This window comes from Paramisgurnus dabryanus, chromosome 14 (genome assembly GCF_030506205.2).
Source record: "Paramisgurnus dabryanus chromosome 14, PD_genome_1.1, whole genome shotgun sequence".
Lineage (NCBI taxonomy): Eukaryota > Metazoa > Chordata > Actinopteri > Cypriniformes > Cobitidae > Paramisgurnus > Paramisgurnus dabryanus.
Window position 1 is genome coordinate 33,741,841 of NC_133350.1, and position 24,543 is coordinate 33,766,383.

Here is a 24,543-nt window from a genome sequence, read left to right on the forward strand (position 1 = left end):
TGCATTATCATATTTCTGTTAGTGTAATTTTAGTTTACTGGAATGTTGTAAATATTAAAATTATATCTTTTTTAGAATAGGCCTATATAAGAATATTTGATAACACTTTACAATAAGGTTCATTAGTTAACAGTAGTTAATGTATTAACCAACTTGAAAAAACCATGAGCAATACATTTGTTACATTATTTATTCATCTTTGTTAATGTTAGTTAATAAAAATGTAAGCTTTAATTGTTTGTTCATGTTAGTTCAGAGTGCATTAACTAATGTTAACAAGATTTTAATAAAGTATTAGTAATTGTTGAAATTAACATTAAAAAAGATGAATAAATGCTGTATAAGTGCAGTTAATTATTAGTTCATGTTAACTAATGTAGCTAACTAATGTTAACTAATGAACCTTATTGTAAAGTGTTACCATATATTTATATCACAAAGTTAGGCTATATATTTTTCAGCATGGCACATTCAAGTACACAATGACACTAGACTAAAATTAAATGTAGATTTCTAGACTAAAATCTCTAGTTGAATAAAATTAGACTAAAACTAAATCAATTCAGATGACAAAAATATGACTAAAACTAAATTAAATTTTAGTCAAAAGACTTTGACTATGTTTAATCTGTGTTTGTTCTGCCAGGTCAAAATGTTGAGGTGTTTGATTTATTTTCTATATTAGGAAATAAAACCTCATAAATAAACTTTCTTAGTTTTCACTGCCCAGACCTACAATGTATCTTTGTGTTGAGAACTAGTGCATCTTTGAGCCAACATTCAGTACGAGTAAAAATACTTGAGTACTTTTAAATTGGGTTACTTTAATACTTTTACTCAAGTCGTATTTAAATTGGTGACTTGTAACTTGTAGTGGAGTAATTTTTACAGTAAGGAATTTGTTCTTTTACTCAAGTATGGCTTTCAGCTACTCTTTACACCTCTGTAAATAGGCAATGTTTTTAAAAACATACCATCAGCATTGTCGTGTTCCACCTTAACATGGAATACAAGGATGTCTGTCGGATGTCCCATAAGCAGGATGCGCACATACATCATCAAACACTATTTGATAGACAGGTCGGTGTCTCCATCAATAATGAACACATTTGTCACGACAATTCTTGTGTTTTTGGCACTTTCGCCATGTTTAAGCAAGGTCTCGTGCTTAAAATGTATGGATTCTGCCACCAACGCCGTTTTACCTGCAACCTCCATTTCACAGGATTTACAGTTAACACAGTAACATCGAATCATTTTCACAGCGGAGCCACTCATAATCTTTAAGCCTCTCTCCGAAAGGTTTAACGTTAAGCCTTATTTTCCGGTGGTGAAGTTGCATTTAATTCCGGACCGTCGTTATGAATTGATACAGTAGTAACATTGGCTGTAGTCGCCCTCGTTCTCTTCATGCTCGCGGTTCGTTTTTTCACATTTTCGCGCTTTGCGTACCAACGTAGCACGGCAACAAGGAATGATTGACATTCATATTAGCCAATCTGCGCTCTTCATTAAACGCAAGAACTTAAAGGTGAAATTTGATTGGTTATGTAATGTTGGAGAGAATGCTGAACCTTGAACAGCAAAAATCAAAATCTAAATCAAGTCACACCACAACAAAATAGGCAGTCGCACAAATGCTCCCAAATATATTTTAAAGTCGCACAGATTAAATATGCGACCAAAACAGTCGCAATTATGAGCCCTGTTACCTGTACGCCCAAAATTAAGAGCCAGCGTACTTTGTATACTCACCTGTACATCAAGAGCTACAAGCCAGTGTGTTACTCCTGAATACTCACCTGAACGGCCCAAGTCGAGAACCAGTGCATTCACCTTGGATACTTACCTGTACAACGAAGGCCCAGAATTCAGTACAGCTGTCTGCATACTTACCGGCATGCCTCTCGTATCAGGCCCAGTGCCCTTCAGAAACTTACCTGTATACCTTCTAGGCACGTCCAGTGTTGAGTCCAGGAAACCGCCGCTATCAGCACGAGGTACCCACTTTGTCTATCATGTCAGTGTCACTTATAATCTTAATTTCTTCACATCCAGGAAAAGGGAAGGCCCCACTGGTAGTTCATCCTGAAAAACATCACCCAAGACAAAGTTGTGGTTGAGCCCACGAGTGGAAGATAAAGAAGAGGTCGGAAGGCCTCTTCCGACCTCTTCTTCTGTGTGCCCCTGTGACGGAGTCAGAAGCGACTCAGAACTGACGCTCTCAGGCCCCGAGAGCTTGATTTTAGATCCCCTTCCCCTTCCATACTTACCTTTTTAATTAATTTAAATAAAGCTTGTTTTAATTTACTTGCGCTCCTTGTGTGTCTGGTCATTGGGGTGTTCTTGGGACCTCATCGAGGTGGAAACTAGGGAGGGGCGAGACTCACGACATCTATGGTCCGCTCCGACCTGTGACACAATTAATACAATGACAATGAACGATCGGTATGCAGCTGTTACACGAACAATACTTTGAACAATACACGAACAATGTAATGAACAGATTGAACCGGTTTTATAGTGACAAACAGGAAGTACAAAGTGAAGTGTGACATGACAAGATTTCAAAATAGAAGACCGAAAACATAACATGTCAAAATAAAAGACCTAATAACAAAACAATCAGAACACAAGACAAAACCCTTACAGACCCCCCCCCCTCTAAAAGGCGACTCTTGAAGCCCACAAAACAAACAGAACACAAGACTTAAACCATAAGTACAGAGTCCATGGGTAGGCGTGTGGTCTTGATGGACCAGGATCATGAGGCAAGAAGGGACCAGGTCATGGGGCAAGGACAGACCAGGGTCATGGGGCAGACTTATCCATGGTGGCAGGGGTGGCAGACTGGGGGTAAAACCAGTACTGATTACCAGGGCCCCAAAGGAAGAGAGGGCCCTTAAAAAGTCTGGAATATCGTGAGGCAGACGTGGACCTGGATCGTGAGGCAGATGTGGACCTGGATCGTGAGGCAGACGTTGATCTGGAACGTGAGGCAGATGTGGATCTGGATCGTGAGGAAGACGTGGACCTGGATGGTGAGGCAGACGTGGACCTGGATCGTTAGGCAGACGTGGACCTGGATCGTGAGGCAGACGTGGACCAGGATAATGAGGCAGACGTGGACCCGGATCATGAGGCAGACGTGGACCATTAGACACCTCGGCCATGTCCTCTGCCTCCTCCATGCGTCCAGGTACAACCCTCCCAAAAAAAATACTTAGGGGAGCGCTGGTAGTGCTCTAGACCTGCAGACAGGCTTTGGTAAAACAGGCATGACCTGAGCTTGTTCTTGTGAGGTAGCTGTGGCTGAACTGCAGTGCCCCTCATCTGCGGCTCCCATGCTAAACATAAACACATATCATGAACACATAAAGCCTTGAAGGAATGAACACTTACAATTATGACTGATTGACGTCATTTACTTTCACAACAACGTTTGACATACGTTTCCCCTCCTGAGCCTCGTTAACCCTGGTCAAAAGTGCTACCTAGCGCACATTAATTGCACAATAATTATTAGATAGTATTGCTAAGCACATCTTGTTCAAATTCCGATCGGCTTAAACAGAAACCTGCTAGGGTTATGTACAAGCACTTTAAGAAATATAATAACTTTGACTCGTGATAGGCGATGCTAAACGGCTAACAATCCAATGCCGACCGGCAGCATGAGCATGTTGTCAAACTGATAAAAATATATTTATGTAACACCTCACATCATAAAAGTATAAATAAATGCTTACCTGCTCAACAAAGTCAGCCGTGTCATCGTCGGTTTTTAGTCCCAAATCTCCCTGAAGCTTCCTCCAACGGTCAATGGCAGACCCTATATTAATTAGACTTTGAGTCTGGTGTTCTTCACATTTTTTAATCTCTGCTCTTTCCTCTACAGATTTTCTCTTTCTTCCAACCTTGATTGTAGGGACAAGCAGGGGCCACTTGCTGCTGTTGGTTTGTTTTTTCTCCATTTGTGAGCTGTTGCTACTTTGCTAGCTACCATACACTGTCAGAAATTTTGTGTCGCAGGAGGGGGGTGGGGTGCGATGGGGTGGAGACGCGAGCACAAGGTGGAGTTTCGAGTGGAGCTGGGATTGGATGAGAGAAGTTGACCAATGTCGGTTGACCGGCCCGGACAGCTTACATTGGTCAACTTCTCTGCCGCTGTACACCCAATAGGGTGAATGGATTTTTTATTTATTTTTTCTCTTCATATTGTTAGGATTTTACTGTAGAACCATAACCAGCATCTAAACGAGGTTATTAATAATGAACAATCTTTGAAATCGTAGACCATAGCTTTAGGATAAAAATGACGCTATGATTATATGTCTTATGTTTTTAACTGAAATGTGAGAACCTTGATGACATCTGCGGTCGACAAATACAACTTACGGAAGACGCACCCGAAATCCTGGCCAGGATGCTTCCGGGAAGAATGGCATGTATGGTCACCATATTGATTTTAGTATGGTCCAACAGAGGTATTCAGAAAGAAATAGATTGGTTTTCGAAGAAATAACCAAAACAAGTCTGATGACAGAGTATGAATATAAATGTATCCATCATAACAGGTACAGAGTCTGCAATAGGATGTCTGTTACAATAGAACCATTTATAAACCATAAGGTCCATTGAGGTGTACGTCACTTTATTACCATCATAAATTTAAAAACGCTTGTCACCTGATTAATGTGTCTTAAGTGTCATTCTGTTAAAGATGTCATCTTTCTCACCCATTAATTGCCATTTTAGAGCCTTTTAAAGATGATAATGTGTTGCATGAACAACGCTTTTATATGCATTTGAAATTTTTACTTTAAACACATGCTGTTTGACTTAATGTCAAAGAATCATTAGTGTTTATTGATCACTTTTTTCATACACAGGTGTCGGCAATCTGTCCCTCACTCTCCAGCACTCAACCTCTGCTCAACCCATTCATCACTATGGAAACGGGCTGGATGGATCGCTTCATTGCTCTCTGATTGGTGTGACATCACAAATGACAGTGTATGAAACATGACATGGCATTCAGCATTTAAAGGACCAAAGTGTAAACCAAAATACCAAAGCCCATTAAAAGCACATTTTTCTTGGTAAAGTACCATGATCTCTCATGATCTCCTAGCATGTTGTGTTTTGTTTAAATTATTAAATAAACCCAATTTTGTGAGGTTTAGTTTTAAAATATATACAAACATGCTCATAGGTGTATTCAAATGATGATTTTCAGATGATGACAGATTCAGATATCATTACTCATTCTACAAATCTCAACAATGGTGACAATCATTAAACAAATTCAGATAAAATTATCAACTGAAATGCATGCTGGGAGTTATAAATTAGTTTAGTACTACGATGATACCCAGCATACATTGCAGCATGAAGCTTTCTTTTGTTGATCGTCAGCATTGATGAGATTCATAGACCCATTCATGATGTCAGAGACAGATTCAGTAGTTTAACCTTCTAAATGTGCTTTTATAATCCTCAAAATAACAGACCTGACACTGTTTTCAACTAGTACAGGGCTTAAAGTATTCCGGCCGGTCTGCGCGGGGTTTGTTAGTTCAAGTCACAGCTTTTATTGGCGACACCTCATAAGCAGTGCAAGCGGGAGATGTAATGCAACGCATATTAAACTACGGATGAGGAAAAAGCCAAGTGCCAAGGTTATGAAAAGAGGAAAGATGAGGAGAAACGTGCAAAAGATAAAAGTAACCTACAGTAGTCTATGTATTCAATTCAATTCAGTTTTATTTATATAGCGCTTTTCACAATTTGTGATTGTTTCAAAGCAGCTTTACAATAATAGAAGCAGTGGAAAGCATAGAAAAACGACAGATAGCACAACATAATACACGATAGCAAAAGCAGCTAAATTTGCTGCGGCTATGAATCAACATTATAAGCGTGCGTATTGCTAATGTAACGTAAAGAAGAGGGTGCTAAGTTAAGCCCAAGAAGGCTGCCTCCTGCCTGATGTATGCAGCTCACTCAACTCAATATAAGTGAATAATAAAGTATATCTAATATATCATTATGTTGCTTGCTATGCAGTTACACATGGAGCAGAAATATAATTTTTTTACACAGATCGGACATATTCAAGTCCAAAATAAATGTATAGGCTATAATAGTTCATAAATATATTCAGGAATTTCATTTGTTATTTAAGTGCAAGGTTTTAATAGAACAAGTTTGTATTTATTATTATTATTATTATTATTATTATTATATTTATTAATTTAAGATAAGGTTTAGAAAAGATTTACTTACTCTTATAAATAAAGTATAAAATAGATTGAAAGCACTGTTTATATTTTTATGTATTATTATATTTAATAATAGAATTTAAATGCAGTACATATACAGAAATATTGTGTTTTTATGTTAAAATAGCTCTACGTCCTTCCGACAAGATGTCCATCTCAGAAATGGCCTAAAGCCAGTTTGAGACCCCTGCTTTAGGCACTTGGTGCAGTAAACTTCCGGAACCTGGAGCTTGTTTTTGCATAGTTTTTTGGCACAATAAGTTGTTAATGCATTCAAAATATGACTGTGCTGTTGCTCATAGAATTGGTTAATTGTTAATAGAAAAAACGTAAAAGTCCTGGTTGAGCCACAGAAAGTTCAGGCTCAGGATTTTTTTTTCACTTTAAGCCCTGCTAGTACTGTAATATCCATTACTTGCACAATTTAACAGTATTTCATTAATATTATTTAGGTATATCTACAAGAATTAAACTACTTGATAACATTAAATCTTTATTTTCTTTGCAATGGCAGATGTATTTTTAAACACTGCTTCAACAGCCAAAGAAAACTTACCATTAAAACAAAAGAGTCAAGTACCCAACTAAAACAAACACTGATCACCATAATGGTGATTTGAAATTTAGACATTTCAATTTTTTTAATAGTAATGGAGGGTGCAAACGTGATATTGATTCAGTGGTATTAACATTGACAAATCAATGATTTTTAGCATTGTTTCAATGGTTGCATGCTATCTGGGAACCTTGCTGTTATGACTTAATTTCTTCAGTTGATCAGTTAAATTGAAGGAGTCATGATGTGTTTTTTATTTTATTATGTTCCATGAGGTGTATCTATAATATTACTGAAGCTTTCTGCCAATATTATGTTATTGCTGACCAGTTTCCACCACTTTTACATTGTCTGATTGAAACAGATTTTGGTGTTTCACCTTTAAGGACTTTTGGCCTAGCTCAGTGTCCCGCCCACTTCTATGATTGAGAGCATACATGCTGCTGCTACTACTGTAGTTTTACTACAAATACAGCATCTCAAATTGTCTTTTTAAGTGCACTGTGTGTTTATTCATGTCAAAGACACCCAAACAGTCTCACAGGCACAAAGATTAAGGTTTTGTCAACTAAAGTAGGCAAATAAATTATCTCTACACTGTAAAAAATTTGCTGCAGTTACAAGGATGGCGCCATGGGGGGACATGAGGGGACATCGCCCCCTCACCGGCAGTATCCCACCCCCTCAGAGAACAATTAATGGGATTTTAATAATAAAAATCACATTTGTCTAGTGTATTGTCTTCCTTGAGTGAATAATAAGGTAAAATAGAAATAATTTAGTTAAGGACAAGCGCAAGGTCGAATTTTGATTGGTCGCTTGACTAAGCGTGTTCACCCAGCCTAATACGTAAAAATTTTTGAACTACAGAAAGCAAACACGAGGGGTACGAACATTACATTTACAATTTCAAAGTTATGTATTGCATTAACTAATTTCACAATGGACATTTGAACATGGAAAATGAAAGAAACTACACAGCAACTGCCACTACCTCTGTGTCTGAGCTCCAAATAAGCAGTGTTTTGTTGTCCTTTTATTGTTCAGAGCTCTGTACTGTACGTTGCTTACTATAGTTGCAGTATTCCCGAAATGTTTATTTGTAATGTGTTAAAACTTAAGGAACGCACCAAAGCTATATGTATTTTCTAGCTGGGAGAATTATATGCATTCATGTGATTTCAGACGCCCCCCTCATCAGTGCTCGGCTGGCAACGGGACTGTGTAGTTATGCAGCTGTCATACAGAATAAAGCTAAAAAAACAGCCTCATGCAAAGCATTCTGGGAACCAGAAATCCTCATCAACCTTTTCTGTAAAGACAAATACTTGTTAATATTTAATGTTTATTTAACTTTGAACAATCTGATGCCAGTAAATAACATACATTTAAATTTACAGTAAGTCACTGGCAACCAGCTGCCAGAAATTTTTCATCGTATGACTAAACTGTGTTCATGTACTGTATGTCTTCTGGAGTGAAACAATATGTTTATCAGATTCATATTTTGAGCTTATTTAACATTTGATATGTAGTGTATTACAGTCAAAAAAGTGCCAGCACTGGGTCAAAAAGGAGCAAACCCAGCCTGGGTTGTAATTTAACCAAGCTGGGTTGTTTCAACTCAAAATCCTGGGATGCCATCGTTGATATAAAACAATAAACCAGCGTGACACCATGTCCAGTCATGATTGTAGTAGTTAAAGGGATAGTTCACCATTAAAATCACAATTAAAAACTATCCCTTTAAAATATTTTTACAAAAAAACAGGACAGTAACAACATGGTTTTAGTTTAAAATGCAAGCCTTTACAATTATTGAAGGGTTCAAAATGATAAGATTTGAGTGCTGTGATTTGTGCAGGGTCGATTACAGGTCTGTGTCATTGATTGATAAACTGTGGCAGAAGCAATTGAAGATCACAATGTAACAATCTAAGCCTACAGGATCTTACACGGCCAGCTGCAGTAATTAGCATGGGTGTAAAACACAGAAAAACGCTATCATCACCATTCATCAGCTGTCACAAAATCACTGTATAGCGAAGAACATCCTGCACTAACCGCCAATGGTGACATAAGTCAAGAGTGATAGATGTTTATAAGATGCCTTTATACCACTTTTCTAGCAACTCGAGAGGAAGACAGATCTATAGCCAATGGGAGAGAAGAACCTCTCTGAAGAGTGATGTTTATAAAATGTCATGACCCAAAGATTCCTGAACCACAAACACGTTTTCTTGAATAAACCAATATTACTCTTTTTCTTGGTAATACCACGTCCCCATGGTCATTTTAAAATCATTTTCTGGGAACGTAGATGTGTATGCATGAGGATGAACATTTCTGATTTGCCCTGAGAAAGTCATCTTTCATTAACAGCCCATACTGTGTCACAGTGGAATTGATTTTCTTGTGTGCAGTGATGTTGTGTATACAGATACTATACAGTATATAGGTAAGGTATAATTGATGACGGGCCGTTGAATTATTCTAAAATAATGCACGACCAAGGCTATAAAAGAATAAAGCATTCAACAGGCCCGTGGTATAATATGTTTTAAACCATGGGTCTGTTGAATGCTTTGTTCTGATTGGTTGAGAAATGTTCTATGGGTGTTGATTATTTTTCTTTAAATGCACACCTGACCTGTCAAATGTCTTAAAATAACCACCAGAGCAATGTCTGTGACCGTGGTATACAAAAGAATAATTGAAAATAATGCATACCCACAGTGTAACGGATTAGCACCTTGGGTGTGCATTACTTTCGAACAATTCAATGTCTTATCGTCAATTATTTCTTACATTTTTAGATATTTTCTGTATCCAGTATCATCTGTGTGGTTTTTTTTTGCATTATAGTACCAAGCACCAAACCTAAATAAAATGATTACAGTAGATTTATTATTGATTTTAGCATTTTTTATACAATAAATTTAACATTTATTTCTTAATACTGAATTAAATTTGCAGGGTTAAATTGTTTGAAATGCTACTAATATAAAAATGTCACTGTTAATATTAACATACAGTATGTGAACTTTTAAGGGCAGATAGGGCTTAAATCTACTCCCAGACTACTGCTTGCATTGGCATATCTTAAAGTACACTCACCTAAAGGATTATTCGGAACACCATACTTATACTGAGATTGATCTTTCGAATTCAGAACTGCCTTGTACGTGGCATTGATTGATTCAACAAGGTGCTGAAAGCATTCTTTAGAAATGTTGGCTCATATTGATAGGATAGCATTTTGCAGTTGATGGAGATTTGTGGGATGCACATCCAGGGCACAAAGCTCCCGTTCCACCACATCCCAAAGATGCTCTATTGGGCTGAGATCTGGTGACTTTGGAGGCCATTTTAGTACAGTGAACTCATTGTCATGTTCAAGAAACCAATTTGAAATGATTCGAGCTTTGTGACATTGTGCATTATCCTGCTGGGAGTAGCCATCAGAGGATGGGTACATGGTGGTCATAAAGGGATGGACATGGTCAGAAACAATGCTCAGGTAGGCCATGGCATTTAAACGAAGCCCAATTGGCACTAAGGGGCCTAAAGTGTGCCAAGAAAACATCCCCCACACCATTACACCACCACCACCAGCCTGCACAGTGGTAACAAGGCATGATGGATCCATGTTCTCATTCTGTTATTAACCATTTAAATGTCTCAACAGAAACCGATACTCATCAGACCAGGCAACATTTTTCCAGTCCTAAACTGTCCAATTTTGGTGAGCTTGTGCAAATTGTAGCCTCTTTTTCCTATTTGTAGTGGAGATGAGTGGTACCCGGTGGGGTCTTCTTCTGTTAAACAGGTGTTTCTAATAATCCTTTAGGTGAGTGTATATATGCATTAATGTTTTTGTAAGGTATGTTTACATACCCCATAACTAAATAAATGTCCTATTATATCTAAGGCCTAGTCTTGTCTGGGAAGCCACCCCTTCCCTTACAAAAATTAACCATGGTTTTATTGTGGTAAAAGTGTAGTAACCATGGTTTTTTGGTGTATTGATTACTATCAGCAAAACGTCTCAGGTTACGAATGTAACCATTGTTCCCCGAGAAGGGAATGAGACGCTGCATCGCCGAAGCTACGCTATGGGAACGCCCTCTACTTGATTGTGTCTGAAGCACGTATGTCAAATCAATCCAATGGTCAAGTTACACGTCATAGGCAGGTGACGTGGGAACCAGGAAGCTATAAAAAGAGCACCCGGCAAGCCGACTTCAGCTAGATTGCGCCGAAGCAAGGCGTGACAATGTACGCTATGTGAACAATGTACCAAAACACCAAACTACCAAGTGCCTGTCTGTGTGTAGAAACGTACACGGCTAAGACATAAGCACCTGGGCTCCAGGCGTAGCACTAACATCTAACTCGTAGAACCGAACGAATGTGAGCGGAGAGGACCAGCCTGCCGCATCACAGACATCCTGCATTGAAGCCCCTAGCCACAAGGCCTTGGAGGCTGCCATACCCCGAGTAGAATGAGCCCTGACGGCGACAGGTGAAGGCCGTCCAGTGGTCTCATAAGCCAGAGAGATAGCCTCAAATATCCACTTACTAAGTGTCTGCTTGGTCGCCGGAAGGCCTTTCTTGGGCGACCTGAAGCACACAAACAGTTGCTCAGACCTCCTCCACAAAGAAGATCTGTGAACATAGGCATCCAGTGCTGCACTGGACACACCAAGTTAAGCTTTTCCTGATTCCTATCCCTAAATGGGGGAGGACAGAGGGCCTGAAGTACGACAGGCCGTGGCACATTAGTCGGTACCTTAGGCACATAGCCGGGCCTTGGGTACAAGAAAGCCTTAACCATCCCCGGCGCAAATTCGAGGCACGTAGGGGAAACTGACAGGGCCTGAAGGTCACCCACTTTCCTCAGAGAAGTGACTGCCAACAGAAGTACTGTCTTAAGTGCCACAAACTTGACTGGAACAGTCTCAATGGGCTCAAACGGAGCCATGGACAGACCCTCCAGCACAACGGCCAGGTCCCAAGCTGGAACCCTGGGTCGGACTACAGGCCTCAGCCTCCGAGTGCCACGAAGGAAGCGAATCACCAGCGGGTCTCTCCCAAGGCACTGCCTGACCAAAGGGACATGGTAGGCCGAGATGGCCGCCACAAACACCTTCAGCGTAGAAGGAGCTAACCCTGCGGAGAACTTTTCCTGCAAAAACTCCAAAACTGTACCAATTGGGCAGTTCACAGGGTCATGCAGGTGCTTGCTGCACCAGGAAGTAAAAAATCTCCATTTAAAGGCATAAAGCTTCATCATGGAGGGAGCTCTGGAGTGAAGAATGGTCTCCACAGCCTCGGCTGAGAGACCAGATTCTATGAGCATGGCCCCCTCAGTGGCCAGACCCACAGTTTCCATAACTCTGGCCGTGGGTGAAGAATCAAGCCACACGCCAGAGAGAGGAGATCCTTCCTGATGGGTATTTCTCAAGGTGAGCCGTCGAGGAGGGACACCAGGTCCGAGAACCATATTCGGTTCGGCCAGAGTGTGTGTACCATGTACCAAAACACCAAACTACCAAGTGCCTGTCTGTGTGTAGAAACGTACACGGCTAAGACATTAGCACCTGGGCTCCAGGCGTAGCACCAACATCTAACTCGTAGAACCGAACGAATGTGAGCAGAGAGGACCAGCCTGCCGCATCACAGACATCCTGCATTGAAGCCCCTAGCCACAAGGCCTTGGAGGCTGCCATACCCCGAGTAGAATGAGCCCTGACGGCGACAGGTGAAGGCCGTCCAGTGGTCTCATTAGCCAGAGAGATAGCTTCAAATATCCACTTACTGAGTGTCTGCTTGGTCGCCGGAAGGCCTTTCTTGGGCGACCAGCAACAAACAAACGTTGTTGCGATGAACCCTCTCCAGAACTCCCGGGAGCAGAGCGATCGGGGGAAAAGCGTACAGCAACCATGGCATCCAGTCCCAGCGGTGCTGGCTGTGTAAGAGAAAACCATTGCGAACAGTGTGTCGTCTCTCTGGACGCAAACAGATCCACTTCCGCCTGGTAAAATACAGTCCAAATGGCCTCCACCACCTGAGGGTGGAGCCTCCACTCCCCGGGCCTCAGCCCCTGTCTTGGTAGGACGTCTGCCCCCTGATTCAGACACCCGGGAATGTACACTGCTCTGAGGGACAGCAACTTCCCCTGTGTCCACAGAAGGATATGCCGCGCCAATTTGTACAAAGGGCGTGAACGCAAACCCCCCTGGTAGTTGATATACGCGACTACCGACGTGTTGTCTGTCCGGACTAACACGTGATGGCCCCGCAAGTGAGAGATGAAACACCTCAGGGCGTAAAACACGCCATCATCTCTAGGCAATTAATGTGCCAGCTGAGATGTTTGGCAGTGAGTGCTATATTTGTTCTACTGATATACTGATTTTTTTTTTTATCATTACAAATTTATTAAATACGGCTTTATTGAGTATTATTGGTCCTGCAACAGGTAACAAGTGCTGAGAATGGATGTCAACTTGCTCCAGGTCATCTGTGCATTCAGCACAGCAAGTGTAGAGGACATTGCCTCAAAGTAAACAAAAAGTTTTTGTTTTGTTTTGCACCAACTAGGTGATGCCAAAACCCTGCAGCAAACTGATAGATATTTGTAAACTGCTGTAGAAAAAAGGTTTTAGGGCATCACATTATAAATACATCCCAAAACAGCAAAAACGTCTGTCCCATAAGATCATTACATAACTCTTTGTGACAAGTTCTGTTTAACATGGTAAAGTAATAGATGGGTGTAGTAAGACTCAATTAAATTAAGTTGTTAACATGCAGAATTACGGTATAATGTTTTTCCTTTTGATCCTAAAAAAGCCTTTGTTCCTTTTTGAAATCTGTATGCTGTTTTAAAATTTGTATACAGTATAAAAATATGTTATCAGGCTATTAAAAATATGTGCTAGTTGAACTTAAGCACTTTATTATTTATACGGATGGAAAAAAAATTAAGACTGCAAATGTAACAGGGTGGAAAAAAGATAAAGTAAGCAATTGCATATTAAGGCCATCCAAACATCACAAAATTCAATAACCACATATTTCTATTTAATAATGTTTGTGCTGTTGTTTTTGAATTAAATCTTAAAAAAACTCTTCCTGTGATAACCAGTTAAACCAGTAACAATAATATGTTGAATAATAATTAAAAAAGCTTTTATTTGGGCAGTTATGTGAAAGCTTTCTGGCAGTGGCAGAGCTAGACTTTTAAAACAGGGGTGGCAAAGGGGTGCCAAGGTATTATTTTGGGGGGTCAATATACAAAGTGTTTAATTACACTAAAAATAAATTATTTTCCACAAAATGTATATAGATTAAATTAAAGTTGTTTATTTTCCACCATGTACACAATTATATATGCATTAAGTATACAGCAAAAATAGAACAACTGGGATCTGTTTGGCCCTGATCTGCACCTGACTTTGCTTCTTTATAAAGAAGTTGGTAATATCGCTTTTTTCTATTCATTCTGCTGTCCCTCCCTATACAAAAGAAAACTTGGTTACACAAATCATGAAGAAACCAAAATTTGGAACAATTTGCTTGTTATTATTTACCATAAGTACACCGTTACTAATAATACACATACTAAAGTAATACATTACGACAAAATCTGAGTATATTAAGGTCTAGCCTATTTGACAACACAATGAAAATTGCTTAAAGACGTCTAGACATGTTATGTTTAGGGAGGAGGCAACGAGTTTTCGTAAACTTTAATGTAATGATGTAAATAGACTTTTGTCCCTCACATTAAGCTATGGAATGGCTTCAGATGACTTTGTGAAATTATAATCCAACCCTCTCAGACCCAAGTCACCCAAACTGACATGAAAAAAGCGTGAGGCGCCGAAAAGCGCTGTACTATATCCACACCACACGGTTGTTATATTAAGTTCAATATGCTGCATTACAAGTGCCAATATGAATAAGCCTACCTAATGTCTGTGAACATTTGCTAACGACATGTTTTTTATTGTTTTAAGCATCTTCACGCAGGCGTGACAGTAATCAAATCACATTTGTATGCAGTCACGTCAGCTGGGAGATTTGAGAAATGTTCGTAAAAATCAAACACTTTAAGGATTTCAGCGGGGTGGCAACAGGGGTGGCAAGGACTTCGCCTGGGGTGGCAATTGCCACCCCAACTTGCCCTCTGGCTCCGCCACTGCTTTCTGGTGAGTTCACCCAAGGTTGAGTATAGCATGAACACTACATAAATACTGTTATATAAAATAATTAAACTTGAATGTGCTGTGTTTCTTTGAATTAAATGATTTGTCAGAAGCATAAATGAAATGAAAAAACAAAGTAAAGATGAAAGCCACCTACTACTCAGCAGTACAAACATAAGTCAGATCCAACAGAAAGGTCCTGAAACTCTGAGTACAGACAGCTTCTGTGATAAAAATGACCTCAGTTCTTCACCACAGTGAGGATCCTCAATGCATGCTGGGCAGCCTTAAAGGGCTTTTCACTGGAATCAGTGAGGTCAACCCTTCATGTGACCCATAAAGATCCACCAACAGCCAGAAATACTGTATGTTCTGCAGGCAAAACGCCTCTGGACAAAAGCACATCAAACTGTGTGACTTTTCATCCACTGGGATCACTGAACTAAATAGCAAAAATAATGATGTTTTCTGTGCTCACATTTCAATGAGTTCACTAAATCTCCCCATCTTTTTGGTCAACCCAAAATATGGATCCACCTTTAACTCAAATACTAAGTGAGTGATGTCACAGAAGTCAAGTCAAAGTTTATTTATGTAGCACAAATTTAACACGACTGTAGAGGCTTACTGTACAGCAATAGTTGGAATAGTTATAGGCCGTGCATATTAATGTAAAATAGAAGAACCTGTAAAAGATGTTTACATGAGTACATTTGTTTACAAAGCTGAACATAGATTGAGGTTTTCTTTTTGAAAGTATTGTGTGTTTTTCGAAGTGAGATGGGGCATTATTGATTACTGAGACAGTTTGATATGATGGTCCTGTCAAGATTTTGATCTCAATATAATTCATAATGTCATGTGCAGACAAATGAGAGAGCTGTTCGGGGTGTAACAGAGGCAGAGCAGCTGCCACACACACCGTAGATTTGTTCAACCATGCCTGAGGACTTCAAAACACTGAGATCCAGACTGTGTTGTCTGTCTGAAGGACATTTACTTTGTGTCTGTATAGTGATGATCACAGCCTTCATCTACTGTGTACAGCAAACTCAGTAATTTGCAGCCCAAGTGGCAAGAGGACAGTTTTATTGTATTGTTAATAGTAGGCCTACATTATACAGTATGTGCTTCAGTGAAGAGTTTGGTTCCAAAACGCAATTAAACCATTTTGATTAATTTCTGTAAAAACTTGTTTTCTATACCAAGAAAGTGACAAGATGAAAACCACAATTTTCTGTTACAAACTTTTACATAGCATATTTAGGTTATGAAAACATAAAAAATTCAAAACCATAATTTGATTTTCAAAGATTTATTATAAAAACTGATTCTTTTTTCCACAAAATGCAAGAAATCCACGACAAGGTTTTATTCAAAATGCTATAAATCTATTGAGTTAATATATAAATGTGAATTCATCTTTTGTCATGTTACAGTATATTCATTTAGTTGACTAGTGATATACAGTACATTGATTAAACATTAATGGCCTTTATCAAAACACTTACTTATATTATGTCATATTAAGAACACATTGCAGCGGTTATACTGTACTTGGGACGTCGTCGCTGAACTTTTTTTCACAGCGATCAGTTGTAAAATGTTTTGGTCCTGCTCGATTTTCGTTGACTTCGCATAAAATAATGTAAAGTTTTTCATAAGATCCCCTGGGCTCAATGTGTTAGTATGACAGAAGCTTGATGCTGTCGGGAGAACAAGCATTTTTCCGTCTCCCAGACCTCTCGCGTATTAGATGTTGATGGTTTACGTTTTTTCCATCACAGAAAACCACCACAGGTTTATCAATGCCATCAAAATATGATTGTGATTTTGTTTGTTTGTTGATCACAAAGTACAAGATGAGGAAAACTAGAATTCTGTGTGTATTCCATGCCACCATTGTTTGTTTACAATGCGTGGAATGGTGTGCTGTGATTTGTTGAGCAGATAACTAATTTTTTATGGCGTTTATTGCGTTTTGGAACCAAACTCTTCATACACACTTTTAAAATTACTGGGTTATTTTCAGCCCAGTGCTGGGGCAAAAAGCAACAAACACAGCTGTTGGGATAAATTTACCCAAAAAGTGTATATTTGACCCAACAATGGGTTAAAACAACTCAGCATTCTGGGTTAAGGAAAAATTACAACCCAAAGGGTTGGGTTCAGCCCTTTGTTTGCCCAATAGTCCTTGCTGAAAGCAAGAAAACGCTAGTTGTTTTACAGAGCCAGTTAAAACATTTTCTTTGCACAGTGACCAAAAGTTTTAAAGCATGATGATTATTTTCAAATGATGAATGGGCAAACTTAAAAATTTCAGTTTGATGGCTGCTGTGTTCAAAGGTTGTTTAGGGTTCAGAAAGTGCAATGATTTCTATCTTTCAAAGGCAGTGGCGGAGTGGCAATCGGGAGATTCGGGACTTTTCCCGGTGGGCCGGTAGTGTTTTAAGGCTGCGAGGGCTGGTCTGTTAATAGCCGTGCTTTCAGTCTTTAGTCATGCACTCCGGCCACACTAAAACCTATTTATCATATATTTAATATGCTTCAGCGCTCAAAATGTATCTGGCCGCACCGTTCTTTCTATCAAGCCCGTCTCCCCTGGAGTTCTATCAGCCAATCAAAAAATAAAGAAAGAGGCTACACAATAGCCAATCAGAAAATAGGACTGTTGTATCTGGGTAAGATTTAACGCAACAACCAATAAAAAAGCATAGCCTCGCACACCCATCGAGGAATGGAGCTCCGAGCATTACTTTGAGCAGCGCAGAGTAAGTCTGATCTCCTGTTTTAATGTTACAACAAATGCACAACTTTGACACAAACAATGATAACTTGACTGCTGTTAGACAATGTTTCCCAGATAATCAGCATCAGTTTTTCACGAGTGTCTGTAACTTAGCCAACAGTTTACAGCCTGTCACTGACAACACCTGCTCAGAAAACGTAAGTTAGTTTAAGCCTCGTTATATTATTGTTATCACACAATGACCGACATTTTGTCACATAAAATATCTCTCTCCAAACAGGCTTAATAATTTTATAAGCAACTGCTTTGCAACCAAAGTACGCTTTAGCTTACCTAAAACTAGGAAACTGTTGACTTTAAGATCTTTTAAATAATAATTATTACACTTGGTATTTCATGTTGTTTTGCAGTCATTTTATTGTAATTTTAGATTTCAGCATTTGCTTATTTACAGCGAACCATTTTCTTTTTTCTTTTTTTTTTGACCACAGAGGGCTGGTGGTCTATGAAATTTCCCGGTAGATTTTTGGGTCCTACTCCGCCCCTGTTCAAAGGTAGAGAAGAGAAGAAAAAAGAAGTGCAACCGAAAATAAAGTTATTTGTTATTGTTAGATTTATTTATATAGCACTTTTTTACAAAGTTGCATTTCAAATCAGCTTTAAAAAGAAAAGAAACCACAGAAAACTCAAACGATTACAAATACTTTATAGTGTATAGAATATATGGTATTATTGTAGATTTCATTGTCCTTATAAATAGAATATAACTTAATAAAAAAAGATTTAAACAAAGTGTGATATGGGCTTTTTGATAACTTATAAATATATTTTGGATTAAAAATGTCCGGCCTGATTATTAGGCATTTAATGAATACACTTAATGATGTAACAATGACTCTGTTGATAATATTCTGATTAATAAATCTGTATTGTGGACTGTTGTTGGGAACTAGTCCATTGTGGGGTCAAAGCTTACGATCTTGAGCACCTTTCTTAAACCTAAAATGACAGAACAGAACAACCCATGCTCTTGTGGACTGACACGCAAGTGTGACAGCAATCGCATGATGTGAGTTCACTGTGCTCCATTAGCAACAGAGACATAACTCCTTTAAGGACATTATTAAAGTCATGGTAGCGCTGTACATTTCTTCAGTATTACTGTAACTGCAATTCATAGTACAGCTATTGTGAGATACAATAATTGGGGCAGACAATATAGCAGACACCTGTCACAATGTACAGTAGTTATGTTATAACAAGTGCAAAATACATGTGACAGATTCATCTATGAGCAGACATGACGCCTTATGCCAGGGGTAGGCAACGTCGGTCCTGGAGTGGCAATGTCCTGCAGATTTGAGCTCTCTTGCCTACCTGTAGTTTTCAGGTAACTCTTTAGACCTTGATTAGCTATTTCAGGTGTGCTTGATTAGAGCTGGAGCTAAACTCTGCAGGACATCGACACTCCAGGACTGATGTTGCCTACTGCTGCCTTATAGGCTGATTGTAAAGTGTTATGAACTCTCACTGACTATTTCTGTTATAGTTTATAAAACTAAGGAAGATATGTAGCGCTCCAACCAAAGAAGTGTACTTAGTTATAAGTCCATGTACTTCAGGTGCGTGGAGTCTGTTTTTATATTCACTTGCACTTTGCACTTTATAAATAAAAACTATGTTTTTGTAGACTTTTTGTAGACTTATTGTCACAAGTGGATCAGTGTGCGGTTAGCCACTCTCTTTACTCATAGTTTATAAAACAAAATTTTAATTGATCTGTGGCATATGCATTTAGTATCAAACCTGACTTTTATCGGGGTTTTAAAGTAAACTGATGTTGTTTGGTTACTGCAATAGACACAATCATACCCCTTCATTTATGAAGTAAACTGCATTTCTATTCAAACTCCCAAAAAGAAACATCACTCTCCTTTTATCAGATAACTGCAAAATTGATGACAATCATTAATCCTCAGTGAGTCATTTGTGCTGTTGTCCTGTACAGCATGATACATCTACTGACCTAATTCAACAATTTCTCCATAATTTACACTTTCCCTGAGACCCACAAACTGCTATTTCTCTTTATTAACATCCTTATTTAAGGACGGCCATTTGATAAACCTGTTAAAGCAGCGCCACATGACTAAAAGAGAAAGATTTGAGGGAAGGGTGAACGGAGAGCGCTGGGAACGCTGGAGGCCGCAAGTCATCACATGTCTCCATCAGGGAAAGGTTAACATGATGGGTTGTGACAATCTCTCCTGGCAGACTTGCAAATAGCTCCCTTACCAACAGGAAACTAAATAGGACAAAAAGGATAGATTGAAAGTGTTGGGATTTGAACAGATGAGTCTATGTGCTAGATCACAAATTGATCTCATGCAAGTGTTTTTAATCATTTTATGTTAGATCCACAACATACACAAAAATCACTGAAGTCCGCAAAATATTCATCAAACTGTTCAACTGATGGTTTGAGTATGTTGAGCTTGGCACTGGATTTAGCAGCAAGCAGGGTTATGGAGTCATTTTTGCTATACTGGCTTTCAGTTCAAGGGTTTAAAAACTATTCCCTATCAAATTGAGGAGTTCTGGTGGTCAGCAGGAATTCAGTCACTTTCAAGTAGCTCCAAATAAAGATTTGGCCACACAGCAACTTATAGACCATTTGTGCTGTTTACTGATACGCCTATAGGTACATCAAATTATGTGGGAGGGTAAAAAGAGCAAAATGACATTGGCCAGTAAGCAAATACGCACCCACAAAAAAACAGTTCCCCAACAATTGCATAATAACAATCTGGCAACCACAAATTTTTGCTTCGGCAAGCAACAGACATGCTTTCTTCCATATTAATAGTCTTTCGTACTATAGGTCAATACGGAAAATGAAATATACTTTCTTACTGTTACAGAATGGCATTTTACACTTATCTTGCAAAATGCAACAGCTGCTGTACAGCAGATAACTTTACAACGTATACAAATCTGTCTTTCATAGCACACTCAACATAGAAACATTGAGAAACCTATGAAAACTATAAAAAAATGGCATTAAATGTGAAAAAAAAATTAGTAGCCTGAAGGCTAAATGCAAGAAATAATGCAAAAAATATCTATACGTTTGTGTGTGGGGGAGGGGGGGTGCCAGGGGGCTGTGGGGTGGGGAGGTTCATTGAATGGTTAAGTGTCTGGGCTGGGAAACCAGTGAATGTGTTTTAACTCTGGCAGTGACCTACACTACATACAGTACACTACAGTACAGTGTGTTCAGAGAGTCTTTTGTGCTTTTGAGGATTGCATTTATCCACAGGCTACTCCTGATGGCACTGCATCTATAGTCTGCAGTACATTAAACTGCTGGTGTAACACAGTATCACATCAAACATAATCAAATGTATTCTGTAAAGACGAATCTAACAGAATCAAAACATGACACAAAGATTGTTCTGGAAACGCATCAGAAACATGCAGACTTAAGATACCAAAATCTAGGACAGCATTGCATGTTTTGCTTGTGGGGAAGTCCACTCTACAATGTTTTGTGACAAGCTCGGTGAAAAAGCAAGAAGGTGAATGAGTCAAGAGACACATGATAAGGTATTTCTTACGGTGCAGACTTTACACTATAAGCATTAAAGTATTAACGTATTTCACTGTTGGCTTAGAAATTCCCAGATATTTTTCCATATAGGAATCTTTGTAGAGAATTGTGTGGATTTTTACTTAAGGATACTTAAGGAATCTGACTGCAGCACTGTATTAGAATCAACTGTCAGTCCAGTCTTCAATGCACTCCTGTTATTACAGTATGCCACGGTCTATGCACAACATCCCAGATGACATGAGGTTTATTTTAGCTATGATGCTTCACAGACATCTTTTACCCATCTAGTCATCTCACTAGGTTTTGGAACAAATCAGTCCTTATAGCTAACCACTGTAAAGCTGCTTTCAAACAATGCTTTACAAGATACTTTATAAATAAATAAAAACTAAGACATTGCTAAAGGTTGAGTCTTTGAACTCTCCTTAACACACACACACACACACACACACACACCCTGTGCTTCCAGCCAAAGTCTGTCTCCAATGTTATCTGCTTCCCCCAGAAGCCCTGTTTGTTACACAAGGCTGACCGACCAAGATGATTCACGAGAAGCAGACGTTTCTGGTTATATCATCTGCCACGATGCATTTAAACAAAAACTATTGTCTTTGCTTTAAATGCATCCAGATGGGTACCAATGATCAAACGGGTTTCATTCTTTGGAAAAGATGCATTTTCAGATGAAGATCAAATATTTGTTAAAGCAGTCTTGTAGATCAAAGTATTTTTAAAAGATTGAATGGATAACCAGAGGGGATATAGAGGAACATAATGACCTACATTTACAAAGCTTAATGGATGGCGCATGACAAACATTGGTGTTTAATAATATTGTTTGAATTCTCAGAATGTCTGTAAAGATTCAACCAACAGTGCACTGAATGTCAAATTTGGGTTTGTTAATACAAGAGACCGCTTACACCTTCAAATAATCCAAAATTAATCAAACAGCCCTCTTGCCAAACTTAATAACACGCCACAGGCTTTTTCTGAATCACTCTCTGAGAGCTTTTAACTGCAGTGGGGTCGTATTTGTTACATTATCCTCTTAGTCTAGCGGGATGGGATCTGTGAGAGATTAATAACATTTCACACTTGAGCAGGAGAGGGTGTCAGTGGAGGAATGAACCACTTGGAGATTAGAATATATACACACACAACATAAAGCACTAGGATTTGGATAAACAAATACAGGCTAGTTTAATACCGGATCTTAAGCGTTTCATTACTGAGATGAAACTAGAGGACACACAAGAGGTACTGGCAGCTGTGAGTAAACCTTCAGAATATAGCAAACTCTCCAAAGTTGTACTGACATTGCATCTCACCCCATGGCGTCAATATTTGACGACACTTGACCATGCGTCAATATGTTGACGCGGAGGGTATACCTTTCGCGTAATTTTTTGACGAACTGGGGACTTCAATACTATTACGTCCGTTGCATTCTCTTTCCTATTTTCTTACCATTTTCGCGTCGGTTTAGGGTTAGATTTACATAATGACATCCCTACCCAAACCTAACTCTAACCCCAACGCCAGGTGACAACTGTTTAATTTCGCGTACCTAACTCTAACCCCAACGCCAGGTGACAACTGTTTAATTTCACGTACACTGTTTAATTTTGCGTAATCTAACCCTAAACCGACGCGAAAATGGTAAGAAAATAGGAAAGAGAATGCAACGGACGTAATAGTATTGAAGTCCCCAGTTCGTCAAAAAATTACGCGAAAGGTATACCCTCCGCGTCAACATATTGACGCATGGTCAAGTGTCGTCAAATATTGACGCCATGGGGTGAGACTGTGTAGAATGTGTAAGAATTACTAGATATAAGGTCAAAATCTTCACCATTGCTCTATAGAATAGAATAAAATGGGGTAGAATGGGAACAGATAGAATATAATTGTGCAGTATAATAGAATTGCATGGGATGGGATAAAGTTGTTGAATATAATAGAATTAGATGGGATAAAATTGAATTGTGGAATTGAATTGGATAGAATAGAATTGTGGAATGGATGGGATGGAACAGAATTGTGGAATAGAATAGAATAGAATAGAATAGAATAGAATAGAATAGAATAGAATAGAATAGAATAGAATAGAATGGGGTAGGAAGGGATCAGATAGAATATAATTGTGCAGTAGAATGGAATGGAATGGCATAGAATGGAATTGAATAGAACTGAATAGTGGAATGGGATGGGATAGAATAGAATTGTGGAATGGGGTAGCATAGAATTGTGGAATGGGATAGGATAGAACAAAATTGTAGAATAGAATAGAATAGAATAGAATAGAATAGAATAGAATAGAATAGAATAGAATAGAATAGAATTGTGAAGGAGATGGAATGTGATGGGATAGTATGGCATGGGTTGGGATAAAGTTGTTGAATAGAATAAAATGACATGGTATGGAAGAGAATAGAACAGAATTGTGGAATTGAATAGGATGGGATAAGAATTAAGTAAATGAAACAAAACAAAACAATTTAATTGTGAAAAAGAATTAAATGAATGGGATAAAATAGAATTGTGGAATGGATTGGATGGAACAGAATTGTGGAATAGAATAGAATAGAATAGAATAGAATAGAATAGAATAGAATAGAATAGAATAGAATAGAATAGAACAGAATAGAACAGAATTGTGAAGGGAATGGAATGTGATGGTATAGTATGGCATGGGTTGGGATAAAGTTGTTGAATAGAATAGAATGACATGGTATGGAATAGAATAGAATTGTGGATTGAATAGGATGGGATAAGAATTAAGTAAATGAAACAAAACAAAACTATTTAATTGTGAAAAAGAATGGAATTAATGGGATAAAATAGAATTGTGGAATGGGATGGGATAGAATCGTGGAATGGATGGGATAGAATAGAATAGAATAGAACCGAGTACAATAGAACGGAATAGGATATAATGGAATAGGATGGGATGGAATAGATACAGTAGAATTGTGGAATAGAATTGAACGGGATGGGTTGTAATGTGGTGGGATGGGATGGAACGGAACGGGATAGAATTGTGGAATTTGATCCCAGTGTTGGATCAAAAAGTGACAAACCCAACAGTTGGGTTAAATTAACTCAACATAGGTTAAATTACA